We start from the raw sequence: 24,026 nt of genomic DNA, 5'->3' as shown, positions 1-24,026 counted from the left end.
AAAACACAATTTAGTTCATCAAACATACAGCACAACTAAAACAGCGCGCGCAGTCCAAAACAGAAATTAATAAATTTCAACTCCTATACAACTCAAGAATTGCCATGATCTAGAGAATTGAATCATTCTAACACTTTACCATTTGTTAGAGTTAAAACAATCAATTGAGCACTAACAAGTAGACTTACAAATTTTATCCAAATCATTTAGTGCACTAAAATTACCACATTCATTTAACAAACGCATTCACCACAATCATCAAATCCGGCACATATTTATATCGAAGCGCCTTTCACCCATTAGTCCGCATTTTAACTTAGACGCCACATGAGCACTACTAATTTTTACATGCGACCATAACCATACGCATTTAGACCACAACAAGTAATTCATCGTAACTACGAGCTTAACCAACGCCATCTAACTAGTCGATTAACCAAAGGGATGGCATAGCCCGCCATACGACATACACATCGACTTGCCTATTATGATCGCAGACTGAGACACAACATACACTTCAATGTTTTTACAATCATACATATTTATCATGTGAACAGAACATTTTAATAATTATCCCAAAACAACTAACTCCATTACACTATATGCAAAGCATAATTTAATGAACACAAATTGCGCATCGACTCGACTCGACTTATAAACATAGAGGAATTGATGACTACCTTGGTATGTCACCACCTCCCCTCACACGCAAAAATCATTCTTAATCGAACTGACCAATTTGAACAACTGTCCTTCCAATTATTAACATATACCACCTTTCTAGGTTATTTGTATGACAACACAGCATAGGTTAAATCTATTTATCTCGGAAGGGCTCTAACACAGTTCACACATAACTCACCATTTAGGCCCTACTGATAATTCATTGCGAACGACACATATTAAATCTACGGGCTAACTCAATTGAAACACTATATATGACATTCACGTTTTTAGTTTTATCGTATAACAAAGCTTAATCTAATACAGCATGGGCACTAATGATGCCTACCATAATTCCACGTTGCGAACACAACCAATTACGACCTACCACCAAACGTTTCAACCATAGAGGCGATCATCTCCCTAACGTTGTACACAAAATCATCGTTACCAATTATTATGTGCATAGCATCTAGTTAACCATATTCGACAAATGCAGTCTTCGAGCACCCTTTATATAATCTACAACTACCGAATACTAAATGATACTATTAAATCATCACTTATTGCTCGAGAATCATCACGGTCACCATACATCTATTTATTTATCAACTTTATCCAAAACAACAAATCAACTTACCAAAAATAACTTAGTTGTTGCTGCTGTCCGCATGGCGCGAAGAGGCTGTGCAGACCCGACGAAGCGAGACGCGGAGGCGTCGGGGCTGCACGGATTGATGACGCGGCTGCTCTCGCCGAGCAGGAACGAGTCGTGGCGCTATGGTTCTCGCTGCGCGCGACAGCACAGCAAGCACGAGGAGAGGCGTGGTTGCAGGATTTTTTTTTTGATGTGGTGCGGCATGTGGGAGCAGCAGGGGTGTGGCTGCAAGGAGAGCGACGTCGAGACCATGCCGTGGATCCACAGCGCTACAAGGCACAGCGGGGCAGCATGGATTGAGCAGCGCACCGGAATAAAAGTCGACGATGTTGTCCTCGACACAGTGCTCCACACCGATAGTTTGACAACACCGAAAAGAGGCGAGCAGGGCTGCGCACAACACAAGCAAGACAACACGCAGTCGGCTACGCATATCGTCGAGCAGGTAGTGTGTGTGGTGGAGCAGCGGCATGGGAAGGGACAGCGTCGTCCAGGGAAACAGGGAGGGCACTGGTTGGGAGAGGGACTCGGCCTACAGCCACCATGGCTGGGCGCTGCGGCGTTGATCCGATCCCTGCTGCTGGATGTTTGGGACAAAGAGAAGGCAGGGAAGTGCCATGAGCACATGGGCTCGCCGGCGAGCAGGAGCCCGGCGAGGCCACGACGGCGCCCTGCAGGGGATCCCCGGCGAGCAACGCCATGGCAAGGTGGAGATCAGCATAGGGAGCAGAGGCTCATCCAAAGCACAGAGAAAGGAAGGGCTCGGCAGGGGGAAACAGCCATGGATGGAAAAGCTCCTGCGCCGCTCCTGCTGCGTCCAAGCCATAGAAAAGGGGCTAGGCGTCGAGCACAGTGGAGGAGAAAGGGCGTCGTTCCCTGCACGTGAGCTCAAGGAAAAACAGAGAGGAGGGAGGGCGCTGGGCAAGGGAGATGAGCTGAGCGCAGGGAGGTGGAGCTGAGCTCGCCTGCTGCAAGGACGCCAAGTGCAGGGAGCAGAGGGTCAGCCATGGGAGAGAGGGGAGCTCGCAGGGGAAATCGCCATGGCTGCTGGCCTTACTTCCTGCGCGTGGCTGCTGCGCGTGGAACAAGGAGCAGGGGGCGGCTGGAGATACGCCGGCGCCATGGACGCCAGGGAGGAGCTTCAGCGCCGAGGAAGAAGGAGCAGGGGCGCCAGCTTGCTGCTCGCCATGGAGGGGAGCACGGCTCCCTGCTGCTGCTGCCGTGGGATGCCTGCTGCGCGATGGAGAAGAAGACAGGGAGGCTGCGGTGGCGGCTGGAAAAAAATGAGGGGTGGGAATGCAAAATAGCCCAAGGGCAAGGGGAGAGAGCTCCTATTTATAGACATGGGCTAGGGTTAGGGTTTCAAATGGGCCTAATTGGGCCGGGCTAGATTTGGCCCAAAACACTAAATTGGGTCGCGCTAAATATTTTCCGGACTAAAATGTTCCTGCGGAATTCGTCGCTACTGAGAAACAGAGCGAAAAGAGTTCGGACGAACGGAAAGTTGCGCGATTAACTCGGCCGAGAGTCTGTTTTGAATTTGCTCGAAAATTAATTCCCTACGTGTGATTGGAAAATAAATCGTCCTGAGATTCGATCGACTTTGGATTTTTAGTCGGAGAAAGCGAATCGTGATATTTAAAAATCGTTGCCGATGTTGATTTTGAAATCGGATTGGATACAGAGATATTAAGCCGAATCGGATAGAAATTAATTAGAGGACGACAGACTGAGTATTCCGTTTGAGAGTACGGACTCGGATAAAATAGTCGGACATCGATCGAACATCGAGAAATTGGATTCGGACACAGCTCGACTAGCAACTGTCGAGCGCTTGATTAAACGAGCTTTAGACAAGATTTATAAATCGAGAATGATTCCCGAGTTTGCATTCGTCGAGAATAAAAGTTTTTAACAGGCTCCAAATTGGCCTTCTGTGAGATCGAATAATTCCGAATTCGGCGAAATGTGAATGAATAATCTGGATAATCAGAGACATACGCGAGTGAGAAAGAGAAATTTTTACTGAGCATCCGAGATTAGGATTAATCTCCCGTCATAACACGAAACTGACACCTGGGGTGTCACAGCCTTCCCCCCTTAAAAAGAATCTCGTCCCGAGATTCGAATGAGGATATTTAAGGGTGGAGAAGCATGTAACTCCCAGACTGAAGATAGATGCAAATTTATGAGAGGGTATCTGACAAGATACTGAAGACAGATTTGGTTAGAATATCGCGACATATCGAGACAAAATGCAGCGATCACTTTTGAGAGAATATCCATGAAAGATAGCAGTATAGTCTCGTAATGGACCACGACTATTAACCATGATACCAGCGCGTGCCGAGCAGCTCAACCATGTGTGCACCATAGTAGGCTCTCGGTTTCGTCGCGGCATCATCAGTCGTTAGTCATGACACCATTACCAAACGTAACCAACGAGAATTCCACATAGCATAAATAGATGGAGCCCATGAGAGTATGGCTCAGAAAATGTGACTGAAGTTGAAGCAAAGATTGTTGGCAAAAGAGCATCAGATGAGAATTTTTTTATTTAACTCAGAGAACTATTTTATGATCAACATAGAGATTATCAGATCAGATATTAGCATGAGATTTGATATGAGGATGAACCGACCATGAGATCAAAATAGATTGTTGAGCTTTTAGAGACATGAGAGAACCAAGGACAACAATGAAATCCATTGACTAAATGGATACACTGATTAGAGATAAGTTGATAAAATGACGTCATGATCCTTGGAGAAAGAGTATGAGAATAATTAGAATGAGAGATTTAGGCAAGATCAACATTCGATACTTGAGAACGGGTTATAGCAGATAACCAGCTAACGGGGCAGAATCAATTGGGGATCCCGAGATTCGGACGATAAAGCAAACATGATTCACAAGAAGAAGGATTACCAGATCCAGGCGAAAGGAGAGGTAGGCAAACAGGATCAGCTAGGATGATCGACAGAAACGCTATGAAGTTTTAGGGGCAAGGATTTATGGAAAGAAACATGGCTTGGTCATGGTTTGCGCAACTAGACAACAAACGATGTTTTTTTTTGACATAACCGCGTGCACAAGGAAGTTCCGGTTTGGCTAGTGGTTAAGCTATGGGGGTCTATAAGCTGTGCAGGTGCATTACCAATAGCGCAACACACAAGGGCTAGAAAACACCAACACCATCATGATTTTTTTAAGAGGTTTTAGTTGCTAAACTCAAGGTTGTTTGGAGAAGGGGGGTCTTTTATGGGCAAAACAGGCAACAATTTTTATTGGCAAAGAGAGGTGAACAATTACAATACCACCTAGCTAGCAAGGCAAGAGAAACACGTAGCACGACCTAACAAGACTTACCAATTTGATACGAGGTAAGGCATTTTTTTTGCAGTTCATAGCAATACAACACATTATTCATAATTTCTTATTATTGGAATAAAGGTGAGAGAAGCACGTTGGTGCACAAGGGATAATAATGCAACAATCATGATGCATGCTCATTCTAGGCGTCTTTTCAGACCTAACTAATTTTTCGGATGCTTCTACAGCATCCTAGTTAATAGTAGTAGTAGCCTTTATGGCCTATATAAATATAGCCACCTAGCTACCCATCTATTTCCTAAGGCTTCACGTCCTAAGTCTATCCTTATCGTCCTGACGATCTATCCAACATTGGTTTCTAGCAAGTTTTACTTTAGAAAAGGTCGGTAATCATGACTTATTGACTTCTCTGTGATAGTATTCGCTCCGATACCAGCTGTGGCGGAACCGCCCGAATTATTCCAGCTTAAGTGCCCAAGTCGCACCCTTAAGGGCAGCAACACACTTAAACAGGAATAATCCGTCAGTCCCTCGGATCTAGTCCGATAAAGCCACTTATCCAGGATCGAATACCACTATCTCACACGAAGGTGAGGCACAGAGAAATACAATAAAACATAATACCACAAATTTAATAAGTATCTTTAGTGATTACATTATCGGAGTTTCAGAAATAATAACCATAAATTTTAATGCAGCGTAAATAACTAACGGAGAAAACCGAGTAACATGGCGAAGCCTGGCCACAGTACTCCTCCTGGTCCTCTCCCGCGGAAGCAATAACCCACTCGACCATCTATCCCGGTGGCAGGGATGAAGGCCAAGTCACACCATCAATCAATCAAGGAGTACCTGCAAAAATTGTGCCACAAGCAAGGCTGAGTATACTAATACTCAGCTAGACTTACCCGGTGTGAGGAGTCTACTCCTCTACCTCTAGACATGCAGCTGTTTGGCTGAGGGGTTTGGTTTGCCAAAAGCACTAGCTGAGTCTAAAATCAAGTTTTAGCTTTTCAAGTTTTAGTATGATCCTTTTAAACTAGATGAGTACCTAGCTATTCATACATGGTATCAAACATTTTATCAATCAACATCTTTTGCCAGTCACCTCATTTCCACTTATTACTCAATGTAGCAGCATGGATCAAGCAGTCTCATTAGCTGCGAGAAGCAGACGATTCGAATCGAGTTTTTATCCTTGCAAGGTAAACCTAAACACACGACATGTAGGGGCACTCCGTCCCCACACATATCAACCGTCCCCATCGATTCCCCGTCAGCGGATCAGGGCTCACCGCCTTGGCGTACAATGCCTCACTGACCCCGACTGGCCGTCGTGCAGTGACCGCACTTGTACCCACCATAACCGGAATGGGAGACCTCGTCTCAGGTCGCGTGAGGGGTAAAGTCCACTGCCAGGTTCAATCAGGTACTAGGCTTACCGATTTACCATATTTCTCGGCATGTGCTTAGTACGTTCAAACGCTTGACTCACGGTACCACACCTTAATCCTTATTCCAATTTTTATCCCGTGGACAACAAATCCCCATGGATTGTTGCCCACAAACCAACATCAGTACGATATGAAAGTGGGTACAATCAATGTCCTGACCTCGCGCGAGTGCTAGAAAAATCACTCGACTTCTACCGAGATCCCTAATTAGTAAAGCAGCTACTCGACCTATCATACTAGTATCCATTTCAAAAAGGAATCCTGAGTTCATGCAACTAGGGTTTCAGTCAACTCCTACACTTAAGTGCACAGCACAAGCCTACAAACATTAAGTGTAGTAAAATAGCATATATAAACGGTTATGCATAAAACCGGGGCTTGCCTTTAATTTAACACTTAGACAGTGTTTGCTGGGGAGGTACTCGCTTGGCGAGCATCCACTGGTTAAGTCCATCCTTCCTTGGGTCGTCCACCAACGGCATCTTGTGGTTGGCACCATATCACGTGCACGATCACCATCTCTCGATCCTAAATGAGATGCAAGATGCATATGTATGAATATAATGAAAAGTTATCACAAGATATACAATACACGGTAGCGAACTAAACACCAAGTAGTAAGACACCGCAACGACTATACACAAGCGCTAGCTATTCGTACGTTATCAGCGTTCATCATTAACACCATTAACAAGACGACCATATCTTATTTATTTACGCAACACAAATACGATATCACAGGTACACACATTTATTTAATTGCTACGACTTTGCATTAGTTCTATTGATCACACAAAAGCATCACAAACACAAGTTTAATAGAGGACCGACGCATCAATGTCGATGGACTCCTCTATCACAATCAACTACAGCAAGCAAGCACATTAATCATGAAGCACATGTTAACCTAAGTTTAGCCATCACAAGTCTATATTCGTTAAGTGCTAACTAAGCATTTTTAGCCAAAATGGTGAACTAAATATTCATTTGAGCACATGCAGATTTTTAGGACAGCAGCACAGCAGCTACTTGTTTTAATCATAACTTTTCAAATATTAATCCAAAAATAGCAAACTAATACTTTCTGGAAAGTTTAGAAAGTTCTCTACAACTTTGGTATTGTCATCACAACATGATTAAACACTTAGCAAGGTCAAAAGATGTTAACACAACAGCGCTGTCCAGATTTGGACAGATTCAGACTTGCAACTTCAAAAATTCACAACTGGAGATTCAGACATCCAAACAATGTGATCCTAGACTTTCTGGAAAGGTAATAAAATTGTCTACATATCATTTATAAACATCTTAAGGTGATTCAATATTTAACTAAGGATAAAATACACTAGAAGGCTTTGCTGTCCAGAATTGGACAGATTCAGTCTTCAGACTTTAAACATCCATAACTTAATCTTCAGATCACCAAAAATAGTGATCCAAGACTTTCTGGAAAGCTCAGCAAAAGCACTACATAACTTTTATAATCACAAAGAAGTGATTCCAGATTTAATCCAATCAAACATTACAGTTTTCGAAATCTGCCCTGATAGTGGACAGAACACAGCAAGCAGTTTGTAAAATTCATAACTCTTAAACTATCAGGCCTGTGGTTATCAAATTTTAACACAAGAAAGATCAGAAAAGCATCTACAACTTTCTTATAATGACCATGAACAGATTGCAACATTAAATTGAACAAACAATACAGTTTCTGAAATCTGTACAGAATTTGGACAGATTCAGTTACTGAATTTGTAAAAAGCATAACTCCTAAACTGTCAGACCTATGGCTGTCAAATTTTAACACCAGCAAGATAATAAGGTTATCTACCACTTTTCTATAGCACATATCTACAGAAAACACAATTTAGTTCATCAAACATACAGCACAACTAAAACAGCGCGCGCAGTCCAAAACAGAAATTAATAAATTTCAGCTCCTATACAATTCAAGAATTGCCATGATCTAGAGAATTGAATCATTCTAACACTTTACCATTTGTTAGAGTTAAAACAATCAATTGAGCACTAACAAGTAGACTTACAAATTTTATCCAAATCATTTAGTGCACTAAAATTACCACATTCATTTAACAAACGCATTCACCACAATCATCAAATCCGGCACATATTTATATCGAAGCGCCTTTCACCCATTAGTCCGCATTTTAACTTAGACGCCACATGAGCACTACTAATTTTTACATGCGACCATAACCATACGCATTTAGACCACAACAAGTAATTCATCGTAACTACGAGCTTAACCAACGCCATCTAACTAGTCGATTAACCAAAGGGATGGCATAGCCCGCCATACGACATACACATCGACTTGCCTATTATGATCGCAGACTGAGACACAACATACACTTCAATGTTTTTACAATCATACATATTTATCATGTGAACAGAACATTTTAATAATTATCCCAAAACAACTAACTCCATTACACTATATGCAAAACATAATTTAATGAACACAAACTGTGCATCGACTCGACTCGACTTATAAACATAGAGGAATTGATGACTACCTTGGTATGTCACCACCTCCCCTCACACGCAAAAATCATTCTTAATCGAACTGACCAATTTGAACAACTGTCCTTCCAATTATTAACATATACCACCTTTCTAGGTTATTTGTATGACAACACAACATAGGTTAAATCTATTTATCTCGGAAGGGCTCTAACACAGTTCACACATAACTCACCATTTAGGCCCTACTGATAATTCATTGCGATCGACACATATTAAATCTACGGGCTAACTCAATTGAAACACTATATATGACATTCACGTTTTTAGTTTTATCGTATAACAAAGCTTAATCTAATACAGCATGGGCACTGATGATGCCTACCATAATTCCACGTTGCGAACACAACCAATTACGACCTACCACCAAACGTTTCAACCATAGAGGCGATCATCTCCCTAACGTTGTACACAAAATCATCGTTACCAATTATTATGTGCATAGCATCTAGTTAACCATATTCGACAAATGCAGTCTTCGAGCACCCTTTATATAATCTACAACTACCGAATACTAAATGATACTATTAAATCATCACTTATTGCTCGAGAATCATCACGGTCACCATACATCTATTTATTTATCAACTTTATCCAAAACAACAAATCAACTTACCAAAAATAACTTAGTTGTTGCTGCTGTCCGCATGGCGCGAAGAGGCTGTGCAGACCCGACGAAGCGAGACGCGGAGGCGTCGGGGCTGCACGGATTGATGACGCGGCTGCTCTCGCCGAGCAGGAACGAGTCGTGGCGCTATGGTTCTCGCTGCGCGCGACAGCACAGCAAGCACGAGGAGAGGCGTGGTTGCAGGATTTTTTTTTTTTGATGTGGTGCGGCATGTGGGAGCAGCAGGGGTGTGGCTGCAAGGAGAGCGACGTCGAGACCATGCCGTGGATCCACAGCGCTACAAGGCACAGCGGGGCAGCATGGATTGAGCAGCGCACCGGAATAAAAGTCGACGATGTTGTCCTCGACACAGTGCTCCACACCGATAGTTTGACAACACCGAAAAGAGGCGAGCAGGGCTGCGCACAACACAAGCAAGACAACACGCAGTCGGCTACGCATATCGTCGAGCAGGTAGTGTGTGTGGTGGAGCAGCGGCATGGGAAGGGACAGCGTCGTCCAGGGAAACAGGGAGGGCACTGGTTGGGAGAGGGACTCGGCCTACAGCCACCATGGCTGGGCGCTGCGGCGTTGATCCGATCCCTGCTGCTGGATGTTTGGGACAAAGAGAAGGCAGGGAAGTGCCATGAGCACATGGGCTCGCCGGCGAGCAGGAGCCCGGCGAGGCCACGACGGCGCCCTGCAGGGGATCCCCGGCGAGCAACGCCATGGCAAGGTGGAGATCAGCATAGGGAGCAGAGGCTCATCCAAAGCACAGAGAAAGGAAGGGCTCGGCAGGGGGAAACAGCCATGGATGGAAAAGCTCCTGCGCCGCTCCTGCTGCGTCCAAGCCATAGAAAAGGGGCTAGGCGTCGAGCGCAGTGGAGGAGAAAGGGCGTCGTTCCCTGCACGTGAGCTCAAGGAAAAACAGAGAGGAGGGAGGGCGCTGGGCAAGGGAGATGAGCTGAGCGCAGGGAGGTGGAGCTGAGCTCGCCTGCTGCAAGGACGCCAAGTGCAGGGAGCAGAGGGTCAGCCATGGGAGAGAGGGGAGCTCGCAGGGGAAATCGCCATGGCTGCTGGCCTTACTTCCTGCGCGTGGCTGCTGCGCGTGGAACAAGGAGCAGGGGGCGGCTGGAGATACGCCGGCGCCATGGACGCCAGGGAGGAGCTTCAGCGCCGAGGAAGAAGGAGCAGGGGCGCCAGCTTGCTGCTCGCCATGGAGGGGAGCACGGCTCCCTGCTGCTGCTGCCGTGGGATGCCTGCTGCGCGATGGAGAAGAAGACAGGGAGGCTGCGGTGGCGGCTGGAAAAAAATGAGGGGTGGGAATGCAAAATAGCCCAAGGGCAAGGGGAGAGAGCTCCTATTTATAGACATGGGCTAGGGTTAGGGTTTCAAATGGGCCTAATTGGGCCGGGCTAGATTTGGCCCAAAACACTAAATTGGGTCGCGCTAAATATTTTCCGGACTAAAATGTTCCTGCGGAATTCGTCGCTACTGAGAAACAGAGCGAAAAGAGTTCGGACGAACGGAAAGTTGCGCGATTAACTCGGCCGAGAGTCTGTTTTGAATTTGCTCGAAAATTAATTCCCTACGTGTGATTGGAAAATAAATCGTCCTGAGATTCGATCGACTTTGGATTTTTAGTCGGAGAAAGCGAATCGTGATATTTAAAAATCGTTGCCGATGTTGATTTTGAAATCGGATTGGATACAGAGATATTAAGCCGAATCGGATAGAAATTAATTAGAGGACGACAGACTGAGTATTCCGTTTGAGAGTACGGACTCGGATAAAATAGTCGGACATCGATCGAACATCGAGAAATTGGATTCGGACACAGCTCGACTAGCAACTGTCGAGCGCTTGATTAAACGAGCTTTAGACAAGATTTATAAATCGAGAATGATTCCCGAGTTTGCATTCGTCGAGAATAAAAGTTTTTAACAGGCTCCAAATTGGCCTTATGTGAGATCGAATAATTCCGAATTCGGCGAAATGTGAATGAATAATCTGGATAATCAGAGACATACGCGAGTGAGAAAGAGAAATTTTTACTGAGCATCCGAGATTAGGATTAATCTCCCGTCATAACACGAAACTGACACCTGGGGTGTCACACATTGTCCCTCGTGCGACCGGCACGAACCATTTTGCTACAGTCGTTGACACCGTCCTACTCCTAAAAACACCTTGAGGGGCAACCCCGGGTGTGCGGTCGGACCCAAAACACCGACACCATGTACTTCGACGGGTCACTCATGAAGACAGGAGCAGGCGCTAGCTTGCTCTTCGTTTCACCCCTCGGAAAGCATCTTCGCTACGTGATACGCCTCCATTTCCCGGCGTCAAACAACGTGGCCGAGTACGAGGCTTTGGTTAACGGGTTGCGCATCGCCGTCGAGCTAGGGGTTCGGTGCCTCGACGCTCGTGGCGACTCGCAGCTTGTCATTGACCAAGTCATGAAGAACTCCCACTGCCACGACCGAAGGATGGAGGCATACTGCGACGAAGTTCGGCGCCTGGAAGACAAGTTCTACGGGCTGGAGCTCAACCACATCGCTCAATGGTACAACGAGACTGCGAACGAGCTGGCTAAAATAGCCTCGGGGCGGACGACGGTATCCTCGGCCGCCGAGGGTGAGGCCTGTGCGTCGAGGGAGAGCGGAATGGGGTCACGCCAAACCCGAACTGGCAGACCCCGTACCTGGAATATCTCCTCCAAGGAGAGCTACCCCTCGGCAAGGCCGAAGCTCGGCGACTGGCTCGGCGCGCCAAGTCGTTCGTCTTACTGGGTGATGAAAAGGAGCTCTATCACCGCAGCCCCTCGGGCATTCTCCAACGATGCATATCCGTCGCCCAAGGACAAGAGCTGCTGCAAGAAATACACTCGAGGGCTTGTGGTCACCACGCAGCACCTCGAGCCCTCGTGGGAAACGCCTTCCGACAAGGTTTCTACTGGCCGACCGTAGTAGCCGACGCCACTAGGATTGTACGCTCCTGCCAAGGGTGTCAATTATACGCAAGGCAGACGCACCTGCCTGCTCAGGCCCTGCAGACGATACCCATCACCTGGTCGTTCGCCGTGTGGGGTCTGGACCTCGTCGGTCCCTTGCAGAAGGCACCCGGGGGCTTCTCGCACCTGCTGGTCGCCATCGACAAATTCTCCAAGTGGATCGAGGTCCGACCCTTGACCAGCTTCAAGTCCGAGCAGGCGGTGGCGTTCTTCACAAACATCATCCATCGCTTTGGGGTCCCGAACTCCATCATCACCGATAATGGCACGCAGTTCACCGGGAAGAAATTCCTGGACTTCTGCGAGGACCACCACATCCGTGTGGACTGGGCCACCGTAGCTCACCCCATGACGAATGGGCAGGTGGAGCGTGCCAACGGTATGATTTTGCAGGGACTTAAACCGAGGATTTACAACAAACTCAACAAGTTCGGCAAACGGTGGATGAAAGAGCTACCCTCGGTAGTCTGGAGTCTGAGGACGACGCCGAGCCGAGCCACGGGTTTCTCGCCGTTCTTTCTCGTCTATGGGGCCGAGGCCGTCCTCCCCACAGACTTAGAATACGGTTCCCTAAGGACAAAGGCATACGACAACCGAAGCAACCAGACCAGCCGAGAGGACTCACTGGACCAGCTCGAAGAAACTCGGGACATGGCCTTACTACATTCGGCACGGTATCAGCAGTATCTGCGACGCTACCACGCCCGAAGGGTTCGACCCCGAGGCTTCCAAGTGGGAGACTTGGTGCTTCGGCTGTGACAAGACGCCCGAGGACGCCACAAGCTTACTCCTCCCTGGGAAGGGCCGTTCATCATCGCCGAGATTTTGAAGCCAGGGACATACAAGCTGGCCAACAATCAAGGCGAGGTCTACAGCAACGCTTGGAACATCCAACAGCTACGTCGCTTCTACCCTTAAAATGTTTCAAGTCGTTATGTACCTCGTTTTCTTTACATAAAGTCTAACCGTCAAGGAAGGGTCAGCCTTGCCTCGGCAAAGCCCGACCCTCCCTCAAGGGCTAGAAGGGGGAACCCCCTCTGCATCAAAAATTTTCCTTGGAAAAGTTTTCTACCAAGAAACGTTTTCCACCGAAAACGACTTTTGTGCTTTCGACTTCCATATCGATAACAGGATCCTAAAAACGACGAGAGTACATGTAAACGGCAAGGCCGACCGAGCCGAGGAACTCCTACGCCTCTGGGATACGGATACCTCACTCATCACCTTCCGTGAAAAGTATCTCACGCTCGGATAAGCGATCCTGCTACCGAACAAGTCCTAACGCTCGGGTAGAAAACGACTTTCGTGCCTTCTCGACTATATCGATAATAGAATCCTACAACCGAATGAGAGTGCACGTAAGCGGCAAGGCCGACCGAGCCGAGGGACTCCTACGCCTCCGGGATATGGATACCTCACTCATCACCTTTCGCGAAAAGTAACTCTCGCTCAGATAAGTGATTCTGCTACCGACGAACAAGTCCTGATACTCGAAACGAGAGGAAAGAAAACGCAGCTTTATAACACAATGATAAAGTGTTCAGGCCTCGGCGGCCGCGAAAAACATACGCATACTTCAGACAAACTGTTCCTGCAGGTTCGGACATCGACAGGGGGAGCAGCAGCACCCTCGATGTCGTTTCCACCCTCGGCGGAATCTGGCCCGGCCTCAGACGGCGACACGGGCGGAAGGATCCCCACCTCAAAGGAGGACGCCAGCACCGCGCTCGAGCCCCCACGGCCAGGCTCTCCGCAAGGGTTCTGGCCCTAGCAGACGCCCCGGCTAGCCGCTCCGTAGCCTCAGCCAGCTGTCCCCCGAGGACCTCAGCCCGGCTCACGGCCTCAGCAACTTGACTCCAAGGTTGATCCCGCTCGCGGATGACCTGGCCGAGCTCCAGCGTCCGCTGCTGCATCTCCTCAGCCTGGGAGGCCACGTGCTCCCGGGTCGACGAAGCCTCTTTTCGAGCCGACACCGCCTCTGTCCACACCAACACCGTTGCCTCCGGCTCCAGCTCATCGCAGAGCGGTCAAAGGTTTTAAAACCAAGCAAGAGAAGCTTTAAGCGGCAAGGCCGACCGAGCCGAGGGACTCCTACGCCTCTGGGATATGGATACCTCACTCGTCACCTTCCGCGCAAGGCAACTCACGCTCGGTTAAGTGGTTCGGCCACCGACAGGCAAGTCCTAGTGCTTGAAATGAGGAAGAGACGCAGCTTTATACTCGAATACCCAAATGTTCAGGCCTCGACAGCCACAAAGAACAAACACATATACTTGGGGTGACTATGCTACATAGACTTAGACGTCGGCAGGACCCTCGGCGGTTCTGCCGACCCACGACAAACGTCTAAGTATTTGAAGCAGTTACATTTTGCTTAGGCAAAAACCTAGTATATCCCCTACAAACGGGACTCCGGTTCCATTCCCGCAGGTATGAACAACCTCCACACTGGGGGGCCTGCGGGATAACAAACTCCAGGTGGATCACCGGCGACCGCTCCAGCAGCAGCGACAACGACCTCCGCCTCAGGCGGCTAAACAGCAGCAGCGATGACCTCAGGGCAACCGCTGCTATGAGAAAGTCCTCGCCCTCGTCCCCACACGAGGGGCGAGGACAAGCCGTCGAAGCCAAAGAGCCAGAGGTCCGACCGCCGGTGGCACCGACGGTCTCGTCAGTGGAGACAACCTCCTACTTCTGCCACCACTTCAGCATCGATGACAGCGGCCACCTGCACGCCAGCGCCACGCCGACGAATGGCGGTCGCCCCAGCCTGCGTCGGCAGATCCCCACTCAAGTCCTTGCAGACGGGCCAGCGCCGACTTCCGCGCAGACCGAGCGGCAGGAGGCAGCGTCGGAGGCGGTGCCAGAGCCAGCTGAGCCAGCATGACAGGCACGCTGGAGCTGACGACGCTTGCCGCCGACCGGACCCGCGTTGTCGAAGTCCGCCCCCTCCGCAGGGACGGTGACGGCAGCCACCTGCGCACGGCGCGACCGTCGCCTGGGTGGAGGACGGACAGCTACACCCTGGCCAGGCAGCAGCAGTTCGCCTTCCCCCGCATGGCTGGAGGACGTCACCTCCGTAGGGCTGGAGGATGCCATTCTCCCTCGAATGCTGGAGGAAGAAGCGGGTCGCCGGCCCACGCGGAGGCAGGCCCTGAATTGCCGCACCCCCCTCCCCAGCACGGATGATGAACATCCTTGAAGCTGAGGGCGGGGCAGAGGCCGCAGCCCGGCTTGCTTCTCCCCACCACGAAGCTGGTGGTCATCGTCCTGGATGACCATTGGTGAGGGACTGCAGCCGGGCTGCATGATGAAAATCCTTGAAGCCAAGCGATGGCTGAAGGACGCCAACCCCCACGAGGTCGCGCTCCTCCAACAACAAGCAAGGGGAAGGCAACGCCGGTGCGCCCCATATGGGGGCTCGAAAGGTGGAAGGGCGCAATGCATGAGCGGAGTGTGAAGGCATGGCTACTGCCCAGGGGATCGCCCCCCTTTTAAAGGCGGCTCTCCTCACTCGCATCCCCAAGCGTCACGGGCGAAGTCTCCACCGACGTGCTCCAGGGTTCCTCCCCCTACGACATGGGGGCTGGGTCCCACACGTCATGCGAGCTGATCCGAAGCGTGAAGGAGGCGAACTGCCGCACGCGAAGCATGTAACCATCCCGCGGTTACAAGCACTCCCCCATCCTCGCCGAAACCAGCGGTCAAAAGGGTGGACCGCTACACGACAGGCATCCAACCGCACCACGATTGTGTGCCCTTTCGGCTTCATCACATCTGGCGATCCAGCATGGAGGCCCGGACCCACGCGTCATGTAACCGGCACGCCGGTTACGACGTGCAAGAAACCGCACCGCCACTTGCGCCAACGCCGCGCCTTCTCGACTGCGGAACCGGCGCCGCGACTCGAGGCAGCCCTGCGCGTGACCCAGCAGTGCCCATTAAGTGCAACAATCACAGGTCAGTCAGCCGCGTGGATAGGCACGACGGTTGGCATGGCCAAAAGTGGGCCGACAGTAATTGCAGCGGTAGATGAGTGGAGGCAGCGGTCAAATCACCTACAGGCTCGCGTCCCCTCCTGAAGCGGCAGGAAAGCCCTCTCCCACGGTGTGAAGACAACGCGCCTCTGTTCCGTTCCTCGAACGGCTCGCGCACGCGCAACGGTCGCCCCGCGAATCGCTCGTCCCATCGCATTAACTCCCCGGCAGGGCAAGCGACATCTCTGGCAAGAGAGGTGGGCGTCGTTTCACCTCCGCCATGATGACCGCGTCAAAAAAGGTGTGCCGCCTTATTTAAATGTGTATCCTTTTCTGCTTCCTCTTTCTCTCTCTTGCCACAGGGACCGGGAAAGGGGATGTCTCGGAAAGGATCCTTCTCGGCGATGGAAGCGGGCCCCGAGCCCCCTACTGATCAGGGGTTCGAAGGCTGGCCCCTCGAAAGGGTTTCGACAGCCGCCCCAGAGCACTCGGGCTTTGCGCCCATTACTAATCAGGGGTTCGAAGGCTAGCCCCTCGGAAGGGTTCGACAGACGCCTTAGAGCACTCGGGCTCCATACCCATTACTGATAAGGGGTTCGAAGGTTGGCCCCTCGGAAGGGTTCGACAGCCGCCCCAGAGCATGCAGAGTGAGGGATGACTCTGGGTACGTCTGTTACATGGCCGAGGCTCGGGCTACGCTCCCAAGGTACCCTAGGACATTTCCGAGACCAGCGGGAACGATTTGTAATGGAATCCCACCGGAGGGAGGCATCGAGCCCTCGGACCCTGTAAAAAAGGGGCCGGGTCCAGCGAATCACCTGCAGGTACTTTTGGAGCACGCCTCTGGGCCACTAGCCGACCCCTAACGAACGGGGCACGGGCGTCCACTCGGATCACCCGTTAGCAACTCACCGGAAACACCATGTTCGGCGCCCTTCGAGGGCAACATGGCGCTTCCCCCCTTCCTCCTTGTGGAAAGGCGACAAAGGGGCGTATAACAAAAGTCGAGACAGTCCTTGATCATCCTCTCGCTCCGTGCAGAGGCTCGGGGGCTGCTCTCGCACCCGGCTGCGGCCAAACTGTTGACAGCGTCAACAAACCACCTTGAAAACTTGGAACCTGACCATGCACCCGGGCTACGGCCAGGCCGCATGAGGGAACGACCAGGCCGGCCGAGGCATCACGAAAAGCATTTAAGACCTCAGAGGAGTCAAACCACTCCTCCGAGGCCTCGGGGGCTACACCCGGCGGGTGCGCTCGCGCGCACCCGCCGGAACAAAGTATAATCGAGAAAGGCCGGACCCCTCACCAAAAATGCGGCAGAGCCTCCAAGCGAGTACCAACACTCCCTTTGAGGCTCGGGGGCTACTGTCAGGTATCGTAATTAGGGGTACCCCCAACACTCCTAAAAACGGCTGGTAGACACCATCAGGACAAACCATAAGGACTGATGGGCACAGTTCAAGTCAAGGCTTCGTCTACCCAAAGGGCGCGATCTCGCCCGAGCCCAGCCTCGGGCGGGAACAGTAGTCCCGGACGACTTCACGCCTCACCCGAGGGCCTCCTCAGGCAGTGAGCACACCCTCGGCTCTCCCGAAGCCCGGCTCGGGCAGGCTTCGCTGTGAAGCAACCTTGGCCAAACCGCCTCACCAACCGACAGCGTCGCAGGTGCATTCAATGCGAGGATCGCCTGACGCCGTATCCTGACACACGCGCCTCAGTCGGTAGGGCCGAAGTGACCGCAGTCACTTCGCCCCCTTTACTGATTGACTTGACAGAAAACAGCGTCGTTCGCCCCGCTCCGACTGCTGTGCCAACCGCTCCGACTGTTGTGCCAACCACGACGTCATATCCTGACACACGCGCCCCAAGACTTGGACTCTGCCTCGACCTCGGGAGGAATCGCGTCCTCGCCCGACCCCGACCCCGGCCTCGGCCTCAGGAGAAGTCTCCGCCTCGCCCGACCTTGGGCTCGGACCGACCGCGCCACAGGGGAAACATCATTACCCTGCTCCTAGCTAGCTCGGGATACAAGGGACAAGACCGGCGTCCTATCTAGCTTACCCCGGCAACGGGTAATGATGATGCCCCGCGTGCGGCCATGACGTCGGTGGTTCTCAGCCCCTTACGACATCAAGGAGACGTCAACAGGGTCCCAGCTGCACCGCTAGTTGTGCTTCATACAGGGCTCAGGCATTTCTCCGACGGCCACGTTATCATGCATACAGGGCTCAGGCTCTCCCCCGACGGCCACGTTATCACGCATACAAGGCTCAGGCTCTCCCCCGACAGCCACGTTGGCATGTACACAGGGCTCAGGCACCTCTCTGTCGGACATGTTAGCACCTAGCTACACCCCCCATTGTACATCTGGACCCTCTCCTTGCATCTATAAAAGGGAGGTCCAAGGCCTTCCTGGAGGAGGGTTCGCGTGGAGGGACGAGCTAACGAACAGGCTCCCTCTCTCTCTCCCGCGACGTGCTTGTATCCCCTACTACAAGCACCCTGGTGCAGGATAATACAAGTCTCATTCCCCCTTGTGTTCCATCTCGCACCAACCCATCTGGGCAGGGGCACGCAGCGACAAATTTACTAGTCGGTCCAGGGACCCCCCCGGGTTCGAAACGCCGACAAAATGTGTTCAAACCCTAAATTTGTGTCCTAGACCAACTCGTCCGTGAAACCTCGACCTAGCCTATGTTATAGGTTTTGTCACACCCGGTTTCAGAAGGCAAACCGAATGCGAACTATGTACGTGCCAGGATCAGAATTCACGTACACAGCGATTACATAAATGAACATCATCGCACAGTGCTCGAATAATAACATAAAAGAGTATTAACTTATTACATCACAGAGTCATAGACATCCACATAGTCATCAACTTAACAGTTAAATCAAAGTGCTAGCGAAACGCAGTAAAGATAAGGCCTTCACAGGCAGCTGACTGGGGGTTGCCGCCAACCCACACCTAAAACTCGTCGTAGTCTTGGAACTCCTGGAAGTCTCCTTCCACGACTTCGTCTTCTCCTGAGCAGTGGTTGCAATGTGGACAACCTGGTGTTTTGTGGTAAAGCAAGGATGAGTACACATCAACGTACTCAGCAAATGCCCCGTTTGGCTGAAGTGGACTAGCTTTATGTGGGGTTAGGCTCAAGTAGTTGCTTTTAGTTGGTCAGGTATTTATTATTAGTGAAGCCAGGTTTTAGCAATAACTAACCCGTGAATCATTTCCTCATCGAGGAACATCATTATCATCATCGAACCAAAATCATAAATAGAACCATTGTATCTCGAACCATTTGTATCTCTAATCAAAGAGGATCCCAAGGCTGCTCTTAACCGTGAGCACGGCTGATATATCAGTTTCACTACCCTCTGCAGAGGTCGCACACTTTACCCATGAGTCGTGATTCCCTCTCTAGCCCGGGCTTGCAAGACCCTTATTCACTCCCAAGGTGAATGGCCAGGGATTCACTACGAAGCCTTTACAAAGATTCCCTAGAGGTCATAGCTGCCCGTTAGGTTTCTCCAGTTTGATAAACACAGTACCTCTCCCCGCAGGAGGGTGACTAACAAAAACAAAACGAAAGAACCTCGGCACTCAGCCTCGGCAGAGCAAGCACTGTGCCTGGACCCCATTGACGGCACGACGGCGAAGCAACTACACTTCTAGTTCCTCTAATTAATTAGCTAAGGGCACCCCATTCCACCCTCATGGTTGCACTGTTATCCCGGGTGGTCTCTCAACGAACAGGTCCTTACGAAGAGGTACTCAGGAAACAGCCTGAGCCCCCTAGAGTATCACAAGATCAACAATATAATCAGGATAACAGTATCGTATCATAAATAGTCACATCATGTTCATTGATTAAGTTAAGGCAATAGCAAAATGCTAACCATAATCACCCAAAAGGTCATCAAGGATAAGGTAAAGTATAAAGCTAGTCAATCCTTAGATTTCAATTAAATACTGCGGGAAAGTGAATTATAAGTGAATAGAACATAATGGGTCAGAGGACACTTGCCTTCACCAAGCTGCTGCTGCTCAGGGTCTTCTCCTGCAATTCCCTCAGACTCCACGAACGGCCCGATATCTACGCGAGTGTAAACATACATCCAACATTCTTGAAATGATAGAAAACAGTACACCATACAACAGTATAGATCAAATAAATATGCACGCGACATAGAATTCGCATTTATGACTACGCGAGAACGGAACCGAGACGACTGATACTACGGTCGAGGGATATCACATGTATACTAAGCGAATATGAATTATAATATTTAATTCGGCTTAATCGTATTAACGGACAACAATCACATGCCGAGTAAAATTACTACTTAGTCCCGATTAGTGTGTTGTTCGAATAACCGTTGCTTAAATATATATTTACTTAGCGCGAGCTATTCTAGGTGAGATGAATTATTAGCGTGCGTAAAACGCACGACGACACGTGTGAACAGCACGCACAACGCGCGCGAACAACACGCGACGATTTATAACGAAGTAATTAATTATTGCGCGCAGAATGCGCGCGCGACACGCGTGAAACAGCGCGAGGACTCTACAAACAACGACGACGGTGCGCGCGATACCCGTGATCACGTGCGAAATTGCGCGCGTGAGACTTGACGAGTACGCGATGCGCTAGGTAACTGTAGCGAGGCACGGCGATGGTAGACGAACGACCGGGGCGAGCTGGGCAGCAGCGAGCGCGCAGCAACGCAGCTGCGACGCGCAGAGGCGAGGTTTGACGGCGAACGGCTGCTACGGCGCTAAACGTCAACGCGACTGGGCGTGCTGCGAGCGCGCGCTGAGCTTGGGCTGCGCGGCATGGGGACGGGTTTGAGCGCGCCGAGTGCGTAGCTACTCGGTCGCTGCGTGCAGGGACGAGGCGAAGGCGCGCGGGGTCTGCACGTCGGGACGCCGGGCTTGCTGCGCGCTGCGGGCCGCGACGGTAGGGAGTCCAGCCGCGCGCGAGGGAGCTGGGCTGGGCACTGGCCGGAGATCGCGCAGAGGCTGACCAGCGAGGCGATTGCGGACCGACGGGATGGAGAGGGACATGGGCGTCCGGGTCGGCTCAGCAGAACCCCGACCATGGCGAGTGAGCGGCGAGGAAGCGAGCGGTAGAGAGAGGAAAGGGAGGACGAGCTCACCTCGGCGACGGCGATAAGGGCAGGGTGTAGCGAGGCCAGCGAACGGAGGTCGACGATGGCGGTTGCGCGGCGAGTGGAGCCCGACCACGGTGCTGCTCGGCGCGAAGAGGCGCTGCGCAGGGGCGTCGATGGCCGTGAGCACGACGAGGTCACTGGCGAGGTCGCTGGCGAGGGAACTGGGCACTCGGGAGGAAAAACTGTGCGTCTGGCGAAACAAACTGCGCGACGGGCGGTTCTGAGAAGACGAACAGCGGCATCCTGCGTCCTGGCGCGTGGGCCCCATTGGGTAGTGGCAGCGGCAGGCGCGGAACCGCTGCGCGCGGTGCGCGGACGTGGGCGCGCATGCAGGCGGCGGCGGCGGCCTCCACGCGGGCGAGCGGTTGCGCGCAGGGGCGCGCTACGCGCGGCTGGGCGTGCGGCCTGGGCTGTGGTCGCGGCTGGGCTGCCTTGCTGGCTGCTTGCGCGCGTGGGCTGGGGCTGGCTCGCTGGGTGGGCCGAGCGCGGAGCTGGGCTGGCGCGCTGGCTGCTTGCGCGCGCGGGGGGAAGAGGGGCTGGCGCGCTAGGCCGCCGCGGGGGAAAGCTGGGATGGGCCGCGGCGCGCGGGCCCGCGAGGGAGTGCAGGCGCGGTGGGCCGAGCGGGGGGAAAGGGGAGAGAGGGAAGGGGCGGCTGGGCCGGCCGAGCTGGGCCAGGGAGGGAGTTGGGCTGAATTCTGTTTTTTCCTTTTCTTTTCCTTTTCTTTCTCTTTTCTATTTATTTCAGTTTGACATTATGCGCAAACAAATGATTAAATGAAAGATTAAGCAAACCATTCATCAAACAAAAAAAACAAATCTTTCTAACATGATGCAACAACCATTGTTCCCTTAGGGTTTTTAACCCACTAGATTATAATTGCATTTATAAATAAAATAACCACTCTTCTTCTATAGAAAAGAGAAAAACAGAGATTGGGGGGAGATGAGATGAGAGGAATAACACCTGAATTTGTGGATATGAGCAAAGAAATTTTATACCCCAAATTCAGGGTGTTACAAACCTATCCCCCTTAAAAGAATCTCGCCCCGAGATTCAAGGTTTGTCAGCAAAGAGTTCGAGGTATTTGGCTTTCAGATCATCTTCTCGTTCCCAGGTTGCTTCTTCCTCAGAGTGGTGGCCCCATCTGACTTTGCACATTCTGATGGTGTTCCTCCGGGTGACTCTGTCTGCAAACTCCAGAATCTGCGTTGGCTTCTCTATGTAGGTCAGATCCTCTTGGACTTCCAAGTCCTCCACTGGCAACTGTTCTTCTGGTACTCGCAGACACTTCTTCAATTGCGACACGTGGAACACATTGTGCACCGCCAACAAACTTTCTGGTAGGTTGAGCTGGTAGGCCACTTCTCCACGCTTTGCTTGAATCTGATATGGTCCAACGTACCGGGGTGCTAGCTTGCCTTTGACTCCGAACCTTCTGACTCCTCTGATAGGTGACACCTTCAGATAGACGTAGTCTCCCACTTCAAAACTCAGTTCTCTTCTCCTTCTGTCCGCATAGCTTCGCTGCCTTGATTGTGCTATCTTCAGATTCTCCCGAACCATTTTGATATTCTCTTCGGCTTCAAGCAAAATGTCGGGGCCAAACACTTGTCTCTCTCCAGGCTGGTCTCAATGCAGCGGAGTCCTACAACTCCGTCCATAGAGCGCCTGAAACGGTGACATCTTCTGGCTGGCCTGGTAACTATTGTTGTAGGAAAATTCTGCGTAAGGTAACCTTTTGTCCCATCCTGACTTGTCTTGCAACGCACAGGCTCTCAGCATATCTTCTAGGATCTGATTGGTTCTTTCAGTCTGACCGTCTGTCTGCGGGTGATAAGTCGAGCTGAAGTTCAAATGCGTGCCCAAAGCTTCTTGTAGCTGCTGCCAGAAATGAGAGGTAAATTGTGTTCCTCGATCTAACACTATCTTCTTCGGCACACCATGAAGGCAGACTATCCGAGACATGTATAACTCAGCTAACGCTGCTCCGGTGTACGTTGTCTTCATAGGTATAAAATGGGCTACCTTTGTTAAGCGGTCCACAACCACCCAAATGGAATCATAGCCGGCCCGGGTACGAGGTAGGCCAACTATAAAATCCATCCCGATCTCATCCCACTTCCACTGAGGAATCTGTAATGGCTACAACAGTCCGGCGGGCCTTTGATGCTCTGCTTTGGTTCTTTGACAGCTATCACAGATGGCGACATATTCTGCGATTTCTCTTTTCATGCCATACCACCAAAATCTCCTTTTTAAATCCTGATACATCTTTTCACTTCCAGGGTGTATGGAGTAGGCTGTCTCATGAGCTTCCTTTAGGATCAGCTCCCGAATAGGTTTGATGTCGGGAACACACAATCGGTCCTTGAACCATATTACTCCCTCTTCATCCTCTCGAAAGTCTTTGCCTCTTCCTTCTAAGATCAGCTGCCGGATATTGTTGATGTTTTCATCATCTTTCTGCCCTTCTTTGATCTCCCACTCTAGGGTGGGCTCTAATTCCACTGTTACTCCTTGTGTACTGTTCAGGAAACCGAGACTCAGTCTGTCGAACTCTTTGGCTAACTCATATGACATTAGGTACGTAGCCATCAT

At 50.8% G+C, this 24,026-nt stretch overlaps 2 pseudogenes; both read left to right on the top strand.

Annotated features, from left to right (window-relative positions):
• Positions 1–845: 845 nt before the first annotated feature.
• Positions 846–4,299, top strand: LOC109946039 (uncharacterized; annotated as a pseudogene).
• Positions 4,300–9,014: 4,715 nt separating this feature from the next.
• Positions 9,015–11,215, top strand: LOC118476953 (uncharacterized; annotated as a pseudogene).
• Positions 11,216–24,026: the final 12,811 nt, after the last annotated feature.

This window comes from Zea mays, chromosome 4 (genome assembly GCF_902167145.1).
Source record: "Zea mays cultivar B73 chromosome 4, Zm-B73-REFERENCE-NAM-5.0, whole genome shotgun sequence".
Taxonomy (NCBI): domain Eukaryota; kingdom Viridiplantae; phylum Streptophyta; class Magnoliopsida; order Poales; family Poaceae; genus Zea; species Zea mays.
The sequence above is the reverse complement of the archived record's forward strand: the minus strand, read 5'-3'. Positions and strand labels throughout refer to the sequence as shown.